The sequence below is a fragment of the Hordeum vulgare genome, chromosome 3H (assembly GCF_904849725.1).
Source record: "Hordeum vulgare subsp. vulgare chromosome 3H, MorexV3_pseudomolecules_assembly, whole genome shotgun sequence".
Taxonomy (NCBI): domain Eukaryota; kingdom Viridiplantae; phylum Streptophyta; class Magnoliopsida; order Poales; family Poaceae; genus Hordeum; species Hordeum vulgare.
In genome coordinates, this window is record NC_058520.1 from 262113133 (window position 1) to 262134829 (window position 21697).

Consider the following 21697-nt stretch of genomic DNA (forward strand, 5'->3'; position numbering starts at 1 on the left):
CACTCGCGGTAATCAAATAACTGCTAACTAAATAATTGCTAACTAAATTTAACTTTTCTCCCCCCTTCTTTTTCTATTTTTCCTTTTCTTCTTCTTCTTTCTCTTTTTCTACTCGCGGGAATTAAATAATTGCTAACTAAATAATTCTCCCCCTTCTTCTTTCTCTTTTTCCTTTTCTTCTTCTTCTTCTTCTCTTAATCTCCTTTTAATTGCTAACTAAATTTAACTAAAAATCAACCACTAAGTAATTGCTAACTAAATTTAACTAAAAATCTACTACTAACATATCTAACTAACATAGAAAAATAAACTAAAAAAGAAAAAATAGGGGAGGAGGAGCTCACCGGCGAGTCAGGGCGGGGCTGGCGCGGGGCGGTGGCGGGGCGGGGCTGGCACGGGGTGGTCGGGGTGGGCCTGGTGCAGGGCTGGCGTGGGGCAGAGGCGGGGCGGGTTAGGGTGGGCCTGGTGCAGGGCGATTGCGGGTGCTCGGGGCAGGGCTGGCGCGGGGCGGCGCCGGCGAGTAGGGGTTGGCGCGGGGCAGGCGCGAGTCGACGACGGCGGTGGGTCGGGGGCGCAGATGGGAGAGATGTGAGAGAGAAGAGGATAGGGCAGTTAGGTCGTGTCCTGCATGGGGGGATAACACCGGGCTATGCCGCCAACTGGATGTCGACAAAGAGACAGTTAGGCTTTGTCGTCAGCTGGCTGTCGGCATACACGGCTCCCGTTAAGCCCTAGTCGGACGTGGGACCGGGAAGCTCCCTATGTCGTCAGTCTTTTTTGCTTTGCCATGAGCCAGCTTAGATAAAGCAGACGACATAGATTTTCTATGTCGTCATCATTTTTTCTGTGTGACGGCAAAGTCTCTATGCCGTCAGCCCGTGAAATTGCTGACGGCAAAGCTAAAAGCTGTCGGCAAATTATGTTTTTCCAGTAGTGGTCGAGCGGAAAGGTTAGAAGCTATGGGCACCTCGATGCTTCGATAATCGAGAACTGGCCGATGGCTAAATCGTCACTCTACAAATCATTAGGGATACAGGAACTCGCCTCGCAAGCCGATTACGCCAGATACAAGGAGCTGTCGAAGACCATATACATCAGCGTTGGTTCGAGGTCTAGCTAGGGAGTTTGGGACTAAGGGGTCCTCGGGCGGCCGACCCATCTCTTAACGGTCGACCTAATGGGTTGTGTTGTTGAAGACCGGATTGTATGACGACCTTGTATTCAAGAAGGACAGAACTGAACACTGGCATGCCGTCAAATTCTAGTAGTCTAGGTCGGTTTTATGTAACCCTATGAACCCGTGGTGTTTATGTAAACCAGAAGGTTTCATTCGTATTGGGAGCTTGACTCATCTAAGGTTTTAGTTATATGGTCTCGAGGTAGATCAACTCTGTAATCCTCATACACGTCAATATAGTCAAGCAGGACGTAGGGTTTTACCTCCTCAAGAGGCCCCGAACCTGGGTAAGCATTGTCTCAGTCGTCCCTAGTAACCCATCGAACCAAGGTCCACATCTCAGGACCCCCTACCTAAGATCTGACGGTCATGACACCGACACACCCTCATATCAAATTATCAAAGTAACAAACGCGAGTCAACACAACATGATGAACGTGACTACATGAAAATTCCCATATGTTCATGGGAGCTCTAGCTTCGTATAAAACTATTTAGTGACCGTTATTTGCCACAAAAAGTATTGGGTTTACTTGTTCCACACTTGCTATAATTGTTGTGAATTATCTTGGTACAAAAGTATCTATCATCATTACTCATAGCCCTTGCGAAGGATACCTTGTTGAAACTGCTTATCATTTCCTTCTGCTCCTCGTTCGACACTCTTACTTATTGGGAGGACTAAAATTGATCCCGTATACTTCTGGGTCATCAAAGCTAGTAACCGCATAGTCCCAGGCCACGAGGCAGCAAACCGGTATCCGCAAGTATGGGCGATCAATCATAGTCCTTTTGATAAGATTGTCGAACCCAACGAGGAGAAGAAGGAAATGATAAGCGGTTTTCAGCATGGTATTTTTTGCAAGTACTGGAAGTAGTAGTAATGTGTAGTTTGATAGCAAAATAATTTGCAGAAAGTAACAAGCAACAATGTAACAAAGGGTAGCAAGGTATCCCAATCCTTATTATGCAAAGTACATGCCAAAAATGTTCCTTATAATGAGCAAAGAGTTCCCGAGGATTCATGTAAATTTTAGTCTAGTCACATTTATCATGTTTAGTTGATTCACGTTCAGTACTTTGGTAATTTCACATCTGGGTGGACCTATGCTAGGGTGGATGTTCTTACTTGAACAAGGAATACTCTTATATTTACAACCACTCGCAAGCATCCGCAACTACAAAAGAATAAATAAGATAAATCTAACCATAGCATGAAACATATTGATCCAAATCAACCTTGTAATGCCCAAGATGCAATCTTATCCTTATTTTGGCACAAGGACCTCGACAGGGATAGAAGGGCATCTCGCTGTTTCGATAGAATGGATATCATTACATGTACGTGTAAAGAAGAGACGAGTATAGGGAACTGGCTTACACTCGCCACAAGCTAATTATGATCATGTCAACACAACAATACAATCAATCACCATATAGAAGAGTTGGATTCCACTACGGACGAAACCATACGCTAAAAAGGATGTACATCCTTTCTATCCCATGTTGTCGACCTCGAACCTATCCTAGATTTATTAATAATAATAAGAAGAACTCACAGTCAAACAAGCATCGCTCTGACGTCAAAAGCATCGCATTATCTGTACCTGCAACTATTCTTGTACTTATTTGCAAGCCATAGGGACTCTGCAATCTCATTCCCAAACTATCAAGACTAGCAAAGCTTAATGGGTGAGGTATGGTTAGGTTGTCAGGATGCAGCAAGCACTAAGCGTTTATTTGAGTGGCTAACTTACGAGTACAAGAATAAAAGTGGGTGATCTAAGTGTAACGGACGTGAACTAATAATGATCAAGAAGTGATCTAGAACACCTCCTTATGAGTCAAGCCTAGACCCACCGTGTCCTCTCTCGGATTTAGAACTCACGAGCAGAGACAGTCATGGTTACACACATAGTTGGCATATTTTAATTGAGTTTACTTCATGTTTTCTATGACCAGGTGTTAAACAAATGTTCCAAGTTGCCAGTAATCGGGGGCATGGTTCCAATATTCAACCATGCAGGAGTGCCCTAACTCATCCGTCACAAACTAGCCACAAGCTTCTTGGAAAACCACAACCACGAAAAACCCGTAGTCTCCTCGGAATCCGAGTCGAAAACCTCAACTTTGAGATAGCTGAAAGTATCCTCGGAATCTCGGTGCACAAGATGTTAGAGAAAGGTAAAACGAAACCAGCAAGCCTGTCCGACTTGTCGACGAACACGATAGGAGCCATGTATCTCGTTCTCAGGACACGACTGGAAATCACCCGAGTTGCCCTGAGTTGGCCCCACACACAATTCTAGTTTGGACCAACACTCATGAGGAGCATTGGTCCGGGGATTGATTAACTATCCGCGCGGGCCGACAGGTCCCTATGCAATTTTTTTTAGTTATTTGGCAAATGAAGTACCAATGTTGGGCCTTGCCAGAAGAGTTTGATCCCAAAACAAAAATCAAGGGGACCCCATAACAAAACCAAGCATGTTGGGAGCACTCAATATGGAACATAACACCGGTACACAAGTAACTAGGGCGGCAAAGGTGGAACAAAACACCGAATCAAAAGGCCAAGCATTCCACATTTTACCAAGTATATGTGTGCATTAAATTAAATAGCAGTAATATTGTGATATATCAAGGAATCCATATTGTCATATGGGAAGGAATTTGCACCTGCAACTAGCAACGCTATAAGAGGGGTTGAGCAAGCGGTAACATAGCCAAACAAAAGTTCTCTAGGATCTGGATGGGGTTAGAGGCTTTTCATGGAAATGTTGGGAGAATTGACATTTAAGTTGTAGGTAACGAGACACAATGATAGAGACGAGACAACTAGCATAACAATGATAGTAGCAGTATCCAGGGAAATGGTCATCTTGCCCAAGATCCCGCTTGGAAGAAGAACAAATCCATGAAGTAGATGAACCAGAGTAGTCGAACGAGTCCTCACACTCCGAACAGGTTTCAAAAATCTATCGAGAAGAAACAATCTGGAACCAAACAATCAACAAACGATAAAACCACAACATATTGATGACATGATGCATGTCCATTTAATTATGCATGGTACGGCAAAGCACAACAATCAACTTCTACACATTAACTGAAGCTCAATATGCAATGAGTTGCATATTGACGAAACTCCACATTTGAATTTTGTACTTCACTCTAGTTTATTTACATGACAAGTTTAAATGTTTATTAAACATCGAAAGAGGTGAAGCATAAATATACTATCACTAGTAGAAAAAGGCCCATTTGTTCCGGTTCCAGAGGCCCATTAGCCCCGGTTCTGGAACCGGGACTAAAGCCCAAATCTTTACTCCATGTTGGCTCATGAACCGGGCATAAAGGAGCTCCACGTGGCCATTGCGGGGAGCCCGCGCGGAAGTTTAGTCCCGGTTGGTCACACCAACCGGGACCAAATGTCATCCACGCATCAGCATCTTGTTAGAGCTGGGGTTTTTGTTTTTTTTTAATGGGGGCGGGGGTTGGGGGGTTTTGGAGGGTGAATTTAATTGTTTCGTAGTGTGTTACCTAGCTAATAGAGAGAAGTGTCCTCTCTTTCTCCGTGCTTGGTCGAACAACAAGTTTTCGTATATCTATCCGACGCTATTACATATATACAATATATCGTCTTTTACAATTAATCCAAAACATCATCTAATTAAGATCCAATGACAAAAACACATGGCATTCTCCGTCTTTAGGTATGACGTGGTCAAGAAAGAATCCCACCAATTCGTCTTGAATTTCTCGTATGCGATCATATGGTACGAGTTCATCCCGCATCTACGAGATCTAATTTCAAGGGGATCAATACATGCATATATATGATTAAAACTCAACACAATTTTAAATATTATTTACGTACTTGAAATTGTTTCTCAGAGAAGACCCGCTCAAATATCAAGTGGCGAATGAACTCGCTTACGTAATTTGCACCCAGAACAGTGCCTTCTTTCTGGTACATACACTTTACTAGAATACAATTCAATCAAACTGATAAGCAATCATGGTAATGATATATTGATGAAAATTTGAATCAATTAGAGATGTGCGGAACTAGCTAGTACTACTTACTTTGGGTAGCGTAAATCGCAACTCTTTGTTTAGACCGGGAACCTTATTCGCGAACTTCATCCAAACCCTACCAGGCAAAGAAAACGATTACTTGATATCAGGAAATTAATGAAAGTTGCATGCCGGTATGGCCTCGGTATATTGACTGAACTTACTTCTTCAAAATTGCAGTAATGTCCTCATAATCCTCTTTGGCTTTACGTCTCGAGTCTAAGACATTTACTAATTCCCTGCCAACATCAATGGATAGCAGAATAAAGAGGTCTCTACGCACGCATATATAACTCATCAATTACATTACTTAATTAACGTCGAGTAAGCGAAACCGAGTTTACAAAGAAGACAACGACACTCACTTCAAGTTGTACTAAAACATTATTTCCCATTTTTTATGTAGAAGGAACAATTTTAGCAAGTTCTCCTCGATCTCTTTGATTGAGTTTCCTACATTTACGACATCTGGGCTAATGAACCCAACGTTGATGATTCCTGCTTTTTTTGATTCGACGATCTTCAATCTGCATAATATATATAGTGAGGATAATTATATATACATGCAATGAACGAGTTCAGATAGAGACTTAACTATAGAAGTAATACTTATAGACAGTAGGAAGCCATGAGTTGTTTGTCTTAGGGCCAGTTGATTGTATAACTGAAATAACTCCTCAAATTGAATAGTAATCACGGAAGTCCAATAAATTTGTGCTCTGGTTTCACTTCCACATACATAGCGTTTTTCTCAGACTCCCTGCAGGTTTTCATGTAACACTCGTGCAATCTGTGCATCATCGTTGTTAGAGCAGGATGACCAGGTTTGGCTAGAGGCTTCCCGTGCACGTATTTATTTTGTTCTTTTGTTACATCATCCTCCAAGTAATCATCAGGATTGGTACCGGGCACCATCTCCGGATGATTAGCGAGGACGATATCGATCACGGGAATTGTTTTCCCACTTCTTCATTCTGCTAACCTTGCATCACTAGAAGTACTTCTCGACCGCACCGCTTGTGCATATGTCTTTTTAATAATGCGGTCATAGTTGGAATCCGACGGAGGCGCTGGTGGTCGCTGTAGTTGATTAATAGTGCGCTCCACTTTCACCGGATCTAGCTTCTCCTTCGGAGGTGGAGTTTTCTTTGCAAAATGGGCCCTCAATTCGACACGACATATGTCCTCATTTTCCTCCTTGGTCCCCTCATATGGTAAATTTTCCAGAGGCCTGAGAGATGCACCATATCTGAATAGCCTCCCGCCTCTACTTGTACTGCTAGCCGTTGGAGAGAAGGAGGCGTCTCTCTTCCACTCTAGAGAAGGAGGCGAACTGCTCTGACTCGCCGGACAAGCCGGAGCGGTGGTGTTCGTCTTCCGACATTGCCGACGAGGAGAAGGAGGAGGCGGACTGCTCTAACGCGCCAGAGTAGGCGAAGGAGGAGCAGTGCGCTCACGCGTCGGATGAGCTAGAGAAGGAGGCGGAGTGCCTTGATTACTTGCCGGAGGAGGAGGAGGAGGACGGCGAGGAGGTGGAGTGCCCTGACTCGTCGTCGTCGGAGGAGGAGGGAGAGGCGTCCAGTTTGCAACATTGATGAACTCGTTCTACCATAGACATGTACTCCCGAGAGCATGAACCAACTGAATCTCCCCTTCACCTGTAGGGTGGTCAAGCTCGAGCTGCTCAAATTCCTCCATTACTAGATCCACCATCACAACAGCATAGCCATGTGGAATCGGAAGGCAGTGAAAAGTTCTGTTAGGATGAGGAGGTTCAACAAAGCCGACAACCGCCTTGAAAGTGAGGTTCCGACATCTCATCATAAGATCTAAACATTGAGCCTTCGTGATAGTATCCACAGGATCGCTAGGAGCCGTGAAGTCATGCTGAACGGGCTCTAAGGAATCCATGTTGCTTCTCCGCTAAGATGGCAGGGTACCTTCTGGGTATCTTCGAGACGCTGAGAGGGTTGGTCGGCAGCTCGCTCGCTCTCAAGTTCCTCAAGCTTTTGCAGTCTTGCCTTGATCTGCAGCATGTCGCTCAGCTCCGCTTTTCTCTTTCTCTCTCGGCTTCTATAACCGCTTGCGTTAGGAAACCCAAACTTCCACGGAATGGAGCCTGGTGTGCCTTGTGTTCGTCCAGGGTGCTCAGCATTGTCTAGGGGCTCAGTCAGCTCGTCCTTCTCTCTGTATGGAATGAACCTCCCTTCCTGCGCTACGGCGATACACTTCTGAAGCTTTATCATGGGTATTGCAAGTTGCTCGTCCGTCCAACGGCACTTCACTATTTTAGGGTCCAAAGTTCCCCCAACCTCGAAGAACCAAGGCTTTGAACGGTCTGGCCAGTTCAATGTTTGTGGTTGGACCCCTTTAGCAATCAGGTCATTCTCAGCTTTGTCCCACAACGGCCGGGATTTGAGGTATCCACCTGACCCCGCGTGATGGTATTACTGCATCTTTGCGGCATTGTTCTTGTTTGTCTCTGACATTTTCTTACTCTTCTCCAATGACTTTTAGGCCACAAATGCGGGCCAGTGATCTCTTATCTTTTCAAATCGGCCGACGAATTCTGGAGTCTTCCCTTTGTTGACAAACATTGATTTCAAATCATTTTTCCACTTCTCGAATAGATGTGCCATCTTCTTAAGAGCACATGCCTTGACCAGTGGCTCTATAACTCGCTTATTCGGATCCTCCTCTGCCGGTAGGGTTAATTTTCCTTTAGCGCGGTCCAAAGATCATCATTCTGCCTATCGGTGACATAATCACCTTCAGGGACGTCGTCGCACTTAGGCTTTTTCCATTGCTTGACCCTGATGGGGATGTTGTCCCTAACAATAGCTCTGCACTGAGCAGAAAGTGTGTCCTTAGTCAGCTTGGGTTCAATCAGTAGGCCATCATCTGCGAATGCTGTGATCGTGAACTTTTCATTCATGCGCAACCTTCTCTTCGGGCATCGTCTCTTTACCGAAGTTTGGCTCGATCCGGAGGGCTATAAAAGAAGAAAGTAGAGTTAATATATGTACATACCTTCGGGCTTAATTAATATATATACCTCGCCGGACTTTGCAACATGTCCCTCCTCCGTTCAGTCACCACAGCCGTCATCATGGTCTCCTTCTTCCTCCGGCCTTCTGTCATCGGAGCCATCAGGATCATGTCCTTCCTCCTCTATTGTTTGATCATCCGAGCCATCATCCTCTCCTTCGGGACCATCGGTGTCGTTGAGATACGAAAAATAATCATTGAGCATTATCTCCCCCAACAACTGTTCTCTTTGATCCATATAGTTTGTGCAAATATTTTAGGTCCTTGTATGAATAACCGAATTACACGAACTTCTATGTTTTAAACATGCACAAACTTTTTTGTATTTCATTTCCAAATGTTGAATAGTTCATAGATGTACGTCATGATATATAATGCAATAGATCTCAAGAGGCAAAAATGTTTTCTTTCAGTTAGAACCAATAATCTATTTAATACATCTCGAATTTAATCTCGAATACATCTCTAGTATAATCTCTTCCACTCGCGGTTCATCATCAAACTGATCACCTAAACAACGGTCGTTGTACTGAGGCATGGGCGGTGGAAACCCACAGAGAAGGAACCATAACAGGATCATAACACGGGTGACATCCCTGAAGAACCTGCCAGGTATTGGGGAACCTGGCGTCCAATGCAACCAAGTAGCCACGGACGTGCTCGTCCTCCTCCCTCACACGGCGAAGTACCTCCTCCTTGGGGGTCGACTGCCTCCGCACAGAATGTGGCCCACGCGACGACCACCAAAGAAACTCCGGGTCTACGACTGGAGCCTGATTCCTTGCCAAGATGCGCACCCCAGAAGGTAGCACCTGAGAGTGCCAGCCCGACGTAGCCTAGTCCTGCACATGCTGGCGCCTAACAAGCAGGTGGTCACCACCGAGTCAACGACGAGGATGCGGGATGGGAATTGTCGACGTCGAGAACAATTTCTACAACTATTTAAAGCCCTACTATTTAAAGAATAAATCTGGAATTAATCTATGTCGTTCATGATTTGTTTGCAAGTTCCAATTTAATTAGGTAGCAATGGGCACGAATAGAGAAACAAATATGCATTCATTTTCAAAATAAAATTAAAGAGATTCAAAAGCACGATTCATCACATATGAATGACAGTTTTTATACTGCATGCCCTTATGTATCTCACTAATCTACCTTCTATCCACATGATTTTCTTTCTACTGCTAAGGCGTTATATCTACACATCTATTATATGAACACAAATTTCTATGAACAAATTTTTTACGAACAGCAATATGCAGGGGCGGCGGCGGCGACAAGCAGAGCATGTAGAGGAGGAGCTCAACGGGGCCTACGGTCTCGGGGCGGCGACGACGACGGGCTCGGGGCAACGACGATGGGCTCGGGGGCAGCGACGGTGACGTGCTCGGGACATCGACAGCGGTGAGGAGGACTAGATCGGGGGCGACGGCGACGTGCTCGGGGCGACGGCTGACGGCAGCGACGACGAGGAGGAATGGATCAGGGGCGGCGACGACGAGGACTTGCTCGGGGGGCGGCGGCGAGCAATGGGAGAGTTTTGGGGGAAATTTCGACAACTCCCGCCTATGTGCGAAAAACAGTGTTCCTCGTTCGAGGCACAAACCGATACCAATGCACCCCTTTTGTCCCGGTTGGTGCCTCAAACCGGGAGTAAAGGCCAATTTCGAGCAGCCAAAGGGCGGGAAGAAGAGACCTTTAGTCCCGCTTGGTGCCAATAACCGACACGAAAGGTCGTCTTTCATGTCGGTTGGTGGCACAAACCGGGACTAAAGGCCTGTGCCTGCCACAGTCGCGGTCCGGTTGCATGTTTAGTCCCACCTCGCTAGCCGAGAGAGCCCGGGAGTGGATTATAAGCGCTGGTGCGCAGACTCTCTCAAGCTCCTCTCAACTGCACGCTTCCACGGCTAATTTTTCACTTCGTGTGGGCCTAATGGGCCTTCTGCGGGCCTCAATCCTGGCCCAACTCTCTGGTTGGGTTTCTAGTCGTATTCAGGCCATGGTGGCGCACTAGGTGGGCTTTTTTAAAAAAAAAATAGTTCTTTGTTTCTTTTTTACTTCATTTATTTTAATTTGTGACTAACTTTACTAAAAAATAGATTTTTGAGTGATTCTTTTTGCTCGTATTTAACATTACTATGTTTTTATCATTATATTCAATTTGGTAGGTTTTAGGTTATGTTAAATGACTGTTTTAATCAAAAACAGATTTGTTACAAAAGGGATTTCATTTTTTGAACTTATTTGAACTCAAGACTTTTTGTGTGTTCAAAATGCACCATTCAAGGCCACATCATCAATATTCAATACTTTCCGAGTTCTTTTGGTATTTTTCATGCATTTACTGATTCTTTTGAGCTAAATGGCCCACAAATTGAAAAGCACTACAAATGAACTCTGAATAGGTTGAAGTTGGCATGGTATCATCATTTCACCCACATAGCATGTGCTAAAAAGTTGAGAGGGTTGCAGCAAAAACTGGATGCACTTCGTGTACAAATCGGACAATCTCTTTCGATGTATCATGGTTTCTTACAAAAACTCATCTGTTACAAAAGGGATTTCATTTTTTGAACTTATTTGAACTCAAGACTTTTTGTGTGTTCAAAATGCAACATTCAAGACCACATCACTAATATTCAACACTTTCTAAGTTCATTTGGTATTTTTCATGCATTTACTGATATTTTTGAGATAAATGCCTAGAAATTGAAAAGCACTACAAATGAACTCTGAATAGGTTGAAGTTGGCATGGCATCATCATTTCACCCACACAGCATGTGCTAAAAACTTGAGAGGGTTGCAGCAAAAACTGGATGCACTTCGTGTACAAATCACACAATCTCTTTCGAAGTATCATAGTTTCTTCCAAAAACTCATCTGTTACAAAAGAGATTTCATTCTTTTTGAACTTATTAATTTGAAGACTTTTTGTATGTTCAAAATGCACCATTCAAGGCCAAATCATCAATTTTCAACACTTTCTGAGTTCATTTGGTATTTTTCATGCATTTACTGATTTTTTTGAGCTAAATGGCCCAGAAATTAAAAAGCACTACAAATGAACTCTGAATAGGTTCAAAGTGGTCATGGTATCATCATTTCACCCAACTAGCAGGTGCTAAAAACTTGAGAGGGTTGCTCTAAACACTGGATGCACTTCGTGTACAAATCAGACAATCTCTTTGAAAGTATCAGGGTTTCTTACAAAAACTCATCTCTAACAAAAGGGATTTCATTTTTTAAGTTATTTTAACTCAAGACTTTTTGTGTGTTCAGAATGCACCATTCAAGGCCTCATCATCAATTTTCAACACTTTCCAAGTTCATTTGGTATTTTTCATGCATTTAATGATTTGTTTGAGCTAAATGGCCCAGAAATTGAAAAGCACTACAAATGAACTCTGAATAGGTTGAAAGTTGGCATGGTATCATCATTTCACCCACATAGCATGTGCTAAAAATTTGAGAGGGTTGCGGCAAAAACTGGATGCACTTCGTGTACAAATAGTGTATGTGGTTACCAAAGGTTGTTCGGAGTCCTAGATGAGATCACGGGCATCATGAGGAGCTCCGGAATGGTCCAGAGGTAAAGATTTATATATAGGAAGTGAGATTTTGGTCACCGAGAGTGTTTCGGGCATGGGTCCACCGGGAGGGGCCACCACCCCCAAGAGGCTTCATGGGCCAAAAGGTGGAAGCGGCCAGCCCAAAGTGGGCTGGTGCACCCTCCCCTCTCATCCCAAGGCGTAAGAAGAGGTGCAGGGGGCAAACCCTAGGCGCAGGAGGGGCCCAAGGCCCACCTAGGGCGCTACCCTCCTCTCCACCCTGGTCGCCGCCCTCCCTGGCCATCTAAGGCTGCCGTCACCCCTAGGGAGGGAACCCTAGGGGTGCGCACCCTCTGTCCCTCCCTCCTATAAATACCCAAGGTATCGAGCTGATTTGAGACACGAAAACTCTCTCTCTCGGCGCAGCCCTACACCTCTCTCTCCTCGTCCTCGGCACAGCTTAGCGAAGTTCTACCGGAGAACCACGTAACTCCACCGCCACCACGCCGTCGTGTTGCCGGAGCTATCCCTCAACCTCTCCCTCATCCTTGTTGGATCAAGGCGTGGGAGACATCACTGGGCTGTACGTGTGTTGAACGCGGAGGTGCCGTAGTTCGGCACACAGATGGGAATCGACCGCGATCTGAATCGCTACGAGTACACCTCCATCAACCGCATTCATAGTAACGCTTCTGCTTAGCGATCTTCAAAGGTACGAAGATGCTCTACAACCTCTCTCATTGCTGGTTTCTCCTTAGATAGATCCTTGTATGGCGTAAGAAATTTTTGAAATTACTACGTTCCCCAACATGTTGGGCCTTGCCAGAAGAGTTTTATCCCAAAACAAAAATCAAGGGGTCCCCATAAAAACCCCAAGCATGTTAGGAGCGCTCAATATGGAACATAACACCGGTACACAAGTAACTAGGGCAAAAAAGGTGCAACAAAACACAATGCGTAAGGCCAAGCCTTCCACCTTTTACCAAGTATATAGGTGCAATAAAATAAATAGCAATAATATTGTGATATCCAAAGATATCCATGTTGTCATAGGGAACAAACTTGAACTTACAACTTGCAACGATATATGAAGGGTTGAGGAAGCGATAACATAGCCAAACAAAGGTTTGTCGTGAATGTGGACATTAGAGGCTTACCATGGCATTTTGGGAGGCTTGACAAATAAGTGCTAGGTTACAACCAATAACAATAGAAGTGAGACAAATAGCATAACAATGATAGTAGTCGTATCCATGCAAATGTTCATCGCGCCTTAGATCCTGCTTGGAAGAAGAACAAATCTGCAAAGTAGACGAACGGGCGCAGTCAAACAAATCCTCACACTCCGAATCGTTTTTGGAACTCTATCAAGAACAAACAATCCGGAAACAAACAATCAACACACGATAAACACCACAAGAAATTCATGATATGATGCAGAATCATATATGATGTATGTCCATTTAGTTATGTTTGACATGGCAATCACAACAATCAAACACTACACATTAAGTGAATCTCAATACAAAAGAAGTTTCATATTGATGAAACTCCACATTTGAATCACTTAGTTCACTCTCGTTTATTTACTCAACATGTTTAAACATTGTTACACATGGCAAGAGGTGAAACATGAACAACTACATAATCTAGGCATTTTAACTCAGGCCGGAAAGAACATATAGTATTTCTGAAACAACCCATATGCAAGTTTGCAAAATTGGTACAGATTTGGACTAACCACATTTTCTCTATTAGAAAGGAAAACAGAGTGCACGAAGTGATTCTACATGGTTTTGTAGTCAAATTACATATGTAGATCATTCGAAACGGAGTTCTAGTCTAAAATATATGACCAAACCAAGATAATATGCCATGGATGTAAAATGCATGCAAACAACAAACACAAACATGTTAGAACATGGATGTAACAAGGCATTACGAAACTACATGAGTCTCTAAGCCAGTTTCATATAAGGCATGTTGAAACGAGAGCAACGATTGAACAACTGCAAGAAACACAAGTTATAGTTCCAATCGGTCAAAAACAACAACATGCCATTTTGCACACATCAAATAAACAAGCTATAGGAAGAAAATGCACAAACAAGACATGGGGCAATAGATAACGTTATGCACAATAACTCATGTCACACGAGAAAAAAATTTAGAAGCACAGATCACTAGGAAATGAGATCTCAACATGGCTATTTGAACATAGTTTCGTACTTTGTGAAAATAACAGTATTTAACAGAACAATTTTGTTGTGAAGGCATGTTGACAGCAATAAAAACATATGCTAGAGGGCTTATCATGGCATGAAAATCGACATCATAGTAGTGGGCATGATGCACGCCAAATAACTCCACAGGAGCAACATTAAACTATGCACAGAATCATGGCTAGGATCCACCCAACATGGCAATCTCTACTAATAAGTTTCTCAGGCTAATAAAAATAACATGGTGCAAGAAACATCAGTTTTATCTGATTGACATGTATGAAGACAAAATTAACTAGGATGCAAAACCTATACTTAGAAACTAATGGCACAAACTAATAGAGGATAATATACTTTACAATTCACACCACTCGACCAACCACACAAGGGATGTAGAGAAATGGCAATTCACACGAAAACATAGCAACAAATAACAGTTTCGAGACATGGAATTTTTTTGTCCCTTAGAACAACAACATTTTTATGGCAAGTTCACATGATAAAAACTACAATAAACATGAGATTCATGGCATGACAAACCTATTACCAACAATTAGACATGGCATACTACAAATCACACCATTGGCACACATTCAAAAGAGGCATGGTTTGCTTAATTCGAGCTTCGCAAAATGGAACTTAACGTTAATAGATTAGCAGTTTAATATGATAACACCTTTAAAGCAACATATTGACATGATAGAGAAGATTTATATGGCAACCCGAGGCATGGCATCAAATTAAATATCACATAGAACAAATGTTAAGAAGGTACCGCATGCAAAAGACCTACGGATTAGATGTAATCATCCACCAAAGTTTGCATGTTTTAATAGTTTTTCATCGATAAAGTTGGAATGTTCTTTTGCAACAGATATTAGACCATCTAGATGAATCCTAACATGCATGCAAATGCCACAAACATGTCGAACACAACTAATAGATCATTTTTAATATAAAGTTTGTTTAATTCGGAGCTATGGTTATTTAGATATGAATTAAACCATTTCAACATGGAATTGTGCACATTAAAAGAGAACAAGAAGTTAATTTTATTTAAAATGGATGAAAATGGGATATTATTAATTTACACAAAATTTTGAACATTTTTCATATGAAATTCATTTTAATATGAGGTATGGTTGTGAAGTTATTAAATGCATGATTAAGAGGGACTTTTCTCTAATACAGGAATTGCCCAGATAATTACAAAAAATGCAGAACTGGGAAATAACATATAGGGCCAAATATGTAGCTACATGGGCATTGGGTAGGAGAGGAGTGCACGGGCGCAAGATAGGAGGGGCCGTTCACCACACGCCCTTGGGTCGGCTGGTACGGGCTAGGCTGAGCTGCGGAAGAGGCGTGACTGGCCCGACTGGGTAAGAGGCCCATGTGTTGGAGAGCATTGGATCTGGGCTACAGTCAATGCAGACGATCAAGCTGCTGTTGTTGTCTGTTCATGGCTGGAAGGAGGCGGCGCAGGTGGTGGCTTGGAGCGACCGCAAGGCATGGAGCGGTAGGGGAGGCAAGCTCGAGTTAGATCAAGGGGGTCTTGGCCTCGCAGATCCATTCCTGGGGAAGTGAGAGATAAAGATCTTAGCATGGGGAGATAGAGAACGAGGAGAGAGGAAGAGGATTAGGGAACAATGGAGGCGGCGTGCTCGGCAGCAGCGACGGAGGGATCCGGCGGTCTTTCGCGAGGTCTGACGGCATGGACACGGAGCCGTGCGGATCGAAGCGGCAGGAATGAGATGCTCTGCTTGTGATCCCCTTTGGATCCAGCATAGGAGGAGGGTTTTGGTTGCTGGTCAGGGACAACTCCTACGCGGTACGAACTGGACGCGGATGACCAGGATGTACTCATGGGTGGCTGGATTTGATCTGGTGGGGAATAAATCGAGAGGATGAAGGATATTTCGATCGGGGAGGATCCCGATAGAGGAGGCTGGTTGGGTGTCTATTGACAGTGAGGAGTGTCACCGGATACAGGTTTAGGGTAGGCTAGGGGCTAGGGTTTACACTGATTTAGCTAGGGTTCATTTGCAAGAGACAGGAGGGGATTTGAGATTGATTCGAGCCCTATGATAATAATTGAATGACGCTGGTTTAGGATAGGTTGTGGGTGATCTTTGAGGGTTGTGTATAGTGGCATTAGTCCGAGAAGAGAGGGAAGATTACACCCTCGCAACAAAGTTTTGAAACCACGAAAACGTTCGATAATTAAACGATCACATTGTCGCTCTACATTTAATGGTTTGGGTATCAAACGGACTCCGAATGCGGCGAAATTTGGCAGGCGGTCTACCAACACTATATTAATACTGCTCACCAAGTTCCAATCCATTCCGAGAAAGTTTATATGCACTTTTTTAAAATAATATTTTAACAATGTCGCTGGCACGTGTGAGTGTGGTTGGTCACAAAACGGTCAATGACAAGAACGGAGAGAACCGGCAACTACGAATGGATGCAAGTTTGAAAAATGAAGAGAACGGAGTGCCCATACTATGAAGATGGTGTGATGATGCAATGATGACAACCAAATAAAAAGGGATTATTTTGGAGTGTCGGCCTCGGGATGTTACAACTCTCCTCCAGTAATAAGAGATCTTGACCAGAGATCTTTGAATAAGAAGAGGAAGAGGAAGAGGATAGTAAGAGGTGAGACTTAGTTGCTTCTTTGACAAACGAGTGAAAACAACCAAACTTGATGGTTGCAAAGTGATGAAGGATGGCATGAGGAACAAGTAAGTATTCGAAACCACTCTCGTTGAAATGGCATAGATAAGGAATGAGAGAGAAATAATTTGGGTATCACTTTGGTATTAAAGAGAAGCAAAACTTGATAAGATGGAAGAAACTTGAAAAGAGGGCACAACACTCCGATTAATTAGATAAGCAATATAATAATATGATCTTGATAAATATATGACGACACAAAGAGAGCAACAACACAACGCCTCCGTCAGAAAAGAATGACCAAAATAAACGAAGATTGAAAGAATAAGATTATGACCTTGCAAATATTTAGATGAAGCTTCATGACAAGATACTTGGGAAAACATGAAACTCTAGACAAGAAGGATGAACAACTCAGAATCAAGAATTTGATATCATGAACAACTCCGGGAAAGGAATGCAATCACCTTGACGAAACAAGAATAAGAGTTATGTTATTCATGTCCTTCCTCAAGTGAAATAAATGACAAGCAACATAGTTTCATATGACTTATTCCTCTTGAAAAATATCGAGGAGAATTAAGAGCACCGACTTTAAGAAGTCTTCAGTGAAACACTCGTAAGAATTAGAATGGATGAGAATACTTCGAATGACTGGACATACATGAGAACAAAGAGATCATAATCTGTCTAGCGGAAACTTGAACAAGGCACCGGAATAATTGAGATACGATCGAAGAGACAACAATTGAGAAGAATTTGAGAATGAAAGCTAAAGGTTGAGGACAAAGAAATCTTCGGAAATGACGACCTTCGGAGGATCGAGAAATGAACATAATATTGAAATGCACCGGATAGATAGGGAAGGAATTACTCATGGTTGAAAACAATTAGAAATAATAGCATCAATCTTGAAACACAAATCTTCAAGAGAATGGAGCAAGATTGAAAATAAACTCTTCTTCAGTCATGAAGGTGAGAATGATGATGAGAAACAACACCACGAATTGCATAGATCTCCGAAACAATGAATACAGAATTGTTGAGCCAACGTTGGAAATAAATCAAAGCAATCTTCGAGAAGGTATATGACTTATTGGATCCATTCTTTCCATATTTGAAAAGACCTCAAGATGTCCAGAAAAGATTAAAAGCGCCAGGTAAGATCCTCACAAAGAACCTTTGGGTTATGGCCCACTCATCAGAAAACATTGTTGAATCAATCGCTTATTAAAATATATTTCACCCCTACAAATTAAAATTGATGAGGTGAGACCCTCAAAATAATTTAAAAGAGTTTTGAACGAGAAACAAATCTTCTAAGATGTCTTCAGCACTCGAGATAGCATAGAGATGTGAATAAACAAGAGAGGCTTGGCTAAGAATTTCCAATACGGGAAAGCATTTAACAAATGAAAAGTATATGATGATCATCGACAATTTGAATTTAATCCATCAAAGAAGAAAATATGAAGAATGATGAACTTAGCACTAAAGGATCTTCACAATGGACCGCCTGATAAAATATGGAAGAGAAGATAGAGGAAGCATCAATGAAAAGCAAGGCACTTCGATGATAATTTAATCGTTGAAGAAAAAGCGCGGGAGGGTGGGGAAAAACCAAGACAACTTGGGACGGGTGAAAAAGAACTTCAGAAATAAATAAGCGGATTAATTTTGCAAATATTGGAAATGATCCAATTAACTTGAAGAGAAGCATTTCGGTTGGAAAAGAATTTCATCATAACTTCGATTGATGAAAAAAGGTTAGCATTCCCACGGAAATATGAGGACACCGCTTGGGAAAGATATGAAATTAACACTTGACATCAAAGCAACTCGAATTACCATACTCCAACAAAACAAATGACGAGGCTTGCTAATTAAGAAAAAAACAAATACATAACCCATCATGAATTTGTTGGAACGATAATCCTAGGTAACTACATGAATTCCCAACTGAGAACTCCCGAAATCTTCCGATTATGGTATCGGGTCAACGGATACAAGGAGGAAAACGTCACACAACTCATAACATAATACTACGCTCCAATGTATCACATCCATTAACACATAACCACAGGTCTCGGAAACTCATCTACCTCAGACCCTCATAACCACAATATACTAATTATGGAAGTACATATGGACGATCTCCCCAATACTAGGTGAACCCAAACTCCTCTCACCACAAATTGTTGAACCAATTTCAAATATCCATGTCCTAAGATACTAAGGAAATTTAATGATAACGACATTCAAGAATCCCCTGGAGCTCTACTCCTAGAAATAGTAAAGCAGAATATACATAATTCTGTCACATCGACATCATAGAGATTCCAAAATACCTACATGATCCTAAAGAAATTGAGTGAGGGAAGTGGTAGAATTGAAAATCCCACGTCAAGATTCCTCACCATAACATAGAAGAGGAGTAAAAATAATCCTACTCTCCGATATATAGCTAGACTCAAAGTGAATTTTTACTACATTCAACTCGTCCAAATTCGATCAATCAATGGGGCTCCTCGGTCGGACTTGCTCTCATACCAACTTGTAACGCCCAAGATGCGCTCCTATCCTTACTTGGATCAAGGACCTTGATAGGGATAGAAGTGCATCTCATCGTTTCACAAGAATGGATGTAATTACAAGTACATGTAAAGAGGAGATGATGGCTTACCCTCGCCACAAGCTAATTCATGATCATCTCAACAAAACAATACAATCAATCACCATATAGAAGAGTAGGGTCCGACTACGGACGAAATCAAACAATAAAAGCGACATCCATCCTTGCTAATCCTAGGTTGCCGTCCTGGAACCCGTCCTATGATCTATGAAGAAGAAGAAGAAGTCCAAATCAAACAAGCATCGCTCTCACGTCAAATCATTGCATTACCTATACCTACAACTATTGTTGTGGTAATCCATGAACCACAAGGTATCATCAATCTCAATTGCAAGGGTATCGATACTAGCAAAGCTTACTGGCTGAGGCATGGTTAGGTGGTGAGGCTCCACCAAGCACTTAGCATTTATTTCAGTGTCTAACTTACGACTACAAGAATAAGGAGAATATTCCACGCATAAATGGACGTGAACTGGAAATGATCAAGAAGTGATCCTGGACATCTACTTACAAGTGAAACACAACCCCATCTTGTCCCCTCCTCGGTTCAAACCTCACAAGAAGAGATGGTCTTGGTTACACACACAGTTTCGTGTATTATATTTGAGTTTACTTCAAGTTTGGTATAGTGGGGTGTTAAACAAATTTCCAAGTTGCCACGTAACCACCAACACGGCTTTCCAAAAAAAGATTTAATCCTCCACGGGTGCTCCAACTTATCCATCACAAACTAGCCACAAGCTATGTGGAAAGCCTCACCCACGGAATAACCCGTAGTATCCTGGGAATCCCGGTGTAAAACGTAAACCTCATGATAACCCAAAGTATCCTAAGAATCACGGTGAACAAGTCATTCGATAAAGGTAAAAAATCTAGCAAGGCCGTCCGACGTGCCGACAAACCCGACAGGAGCTGCGTACATCATTCTCACGACACGACCGGACGAGACTAGCTACGAGGAAAACCAATCCACAAGTTTCCTCGAGGCATCCGTGCAGGTAGCCCATTTTGGACCAACACTCATGAGGAGCACTGGCCTGAGTTATTGATTAATTATCCACGGGGTTCGGAAAGTCCCTATGCAAGTTTTATTAGCTATTAGCCAAATGTAGTACCAATGTTGGGCCATTCCAGAAGAGTTCTATCACAAAACAAAAATGAAGGGCGTCCCCATAACAAGCCCAAGCATGTTAGGAGCGCTCAATATGGAACATAACACACGTACACAAGTAACTAGTGCGGCAAAGGTGGAACAAAACATCGAGGAAAAGGTCATGCGTGCCAACTTTTACCAAGTATATAGGTGCATTAAATTAAATAGCAATAATATTGAGATATCCCAAGATATCCATGTTGTCACATGGAACAAACTTGCACCTACAACTAGCAACACTATAAGAAGGGCTTAGCAAGTGGTAACATAGCCAAATAATGGTTCTCTCGCAATGAGGAGGTTAGAGGTGTAACAGCCCAAGTGCATCCCCCTTGACACACTTCCCCCTTTTCCCCTTTATTTGATTTGGGCCACTGGCAGTGGGCCCGAGGGCCCACTTGTCATCCACTCATGGTGTGGAGACACTACCAAGTGCCCCACTGTTATTTCTATTTTTTGTGTGCTCTAGTTTTTTGTTTGTGTTATTTCCAGATTAGGAAATGTCCAAATCTGGACATGCCAGTTCTGGCAGCTGCCAAATATGGCATGTTTTAACTTATCACTCAAAGGTAGAATTTTGTGATCTCTTTTGTGTGGTTTTGCGCATAGGAATATAGTAGTGTGACATATGGATATGGTGTAGAAAATTCTAATGAATCCATTGGTGACATTGTTTCTGTCATTTGAGCAACTTTGTAAAAATGTTATTTTGTGATGAGATGGCATTTTGCCTTTTTCACATGAATTAATCCTTGCACTATTTAGGGATTTTGTCAACATGAATGTGGTACAGTTTTGTGTGTACTAGACCCTGATATTTTTCTTTACCATGTTAAGCTTGTAGGTTAGTGCGTTTCTTGCTCCAAAGTTGCTAAGAAATGATGTCGATTTCACATGCTAAATATTATTCAGTGTTGGAATGTGTTAATTTCTTCCCATGTTGTATTGATGATTCCCATGGATATGTTGATGCTTTGGGGTTGGTCCAATGCCATGAATTGTTGTGATTGTAACCCTCTGTCAATTTGTGCCTTCACATTTCCAAATAGGTTTTGCACCATAGAGTTTCATTGTGTCAAAATTGCTATGATGTTACAAATTGCCGCAATTCCCCCTTTGTGAATTTAACTAACTCTTAGAATCTGTAGTTA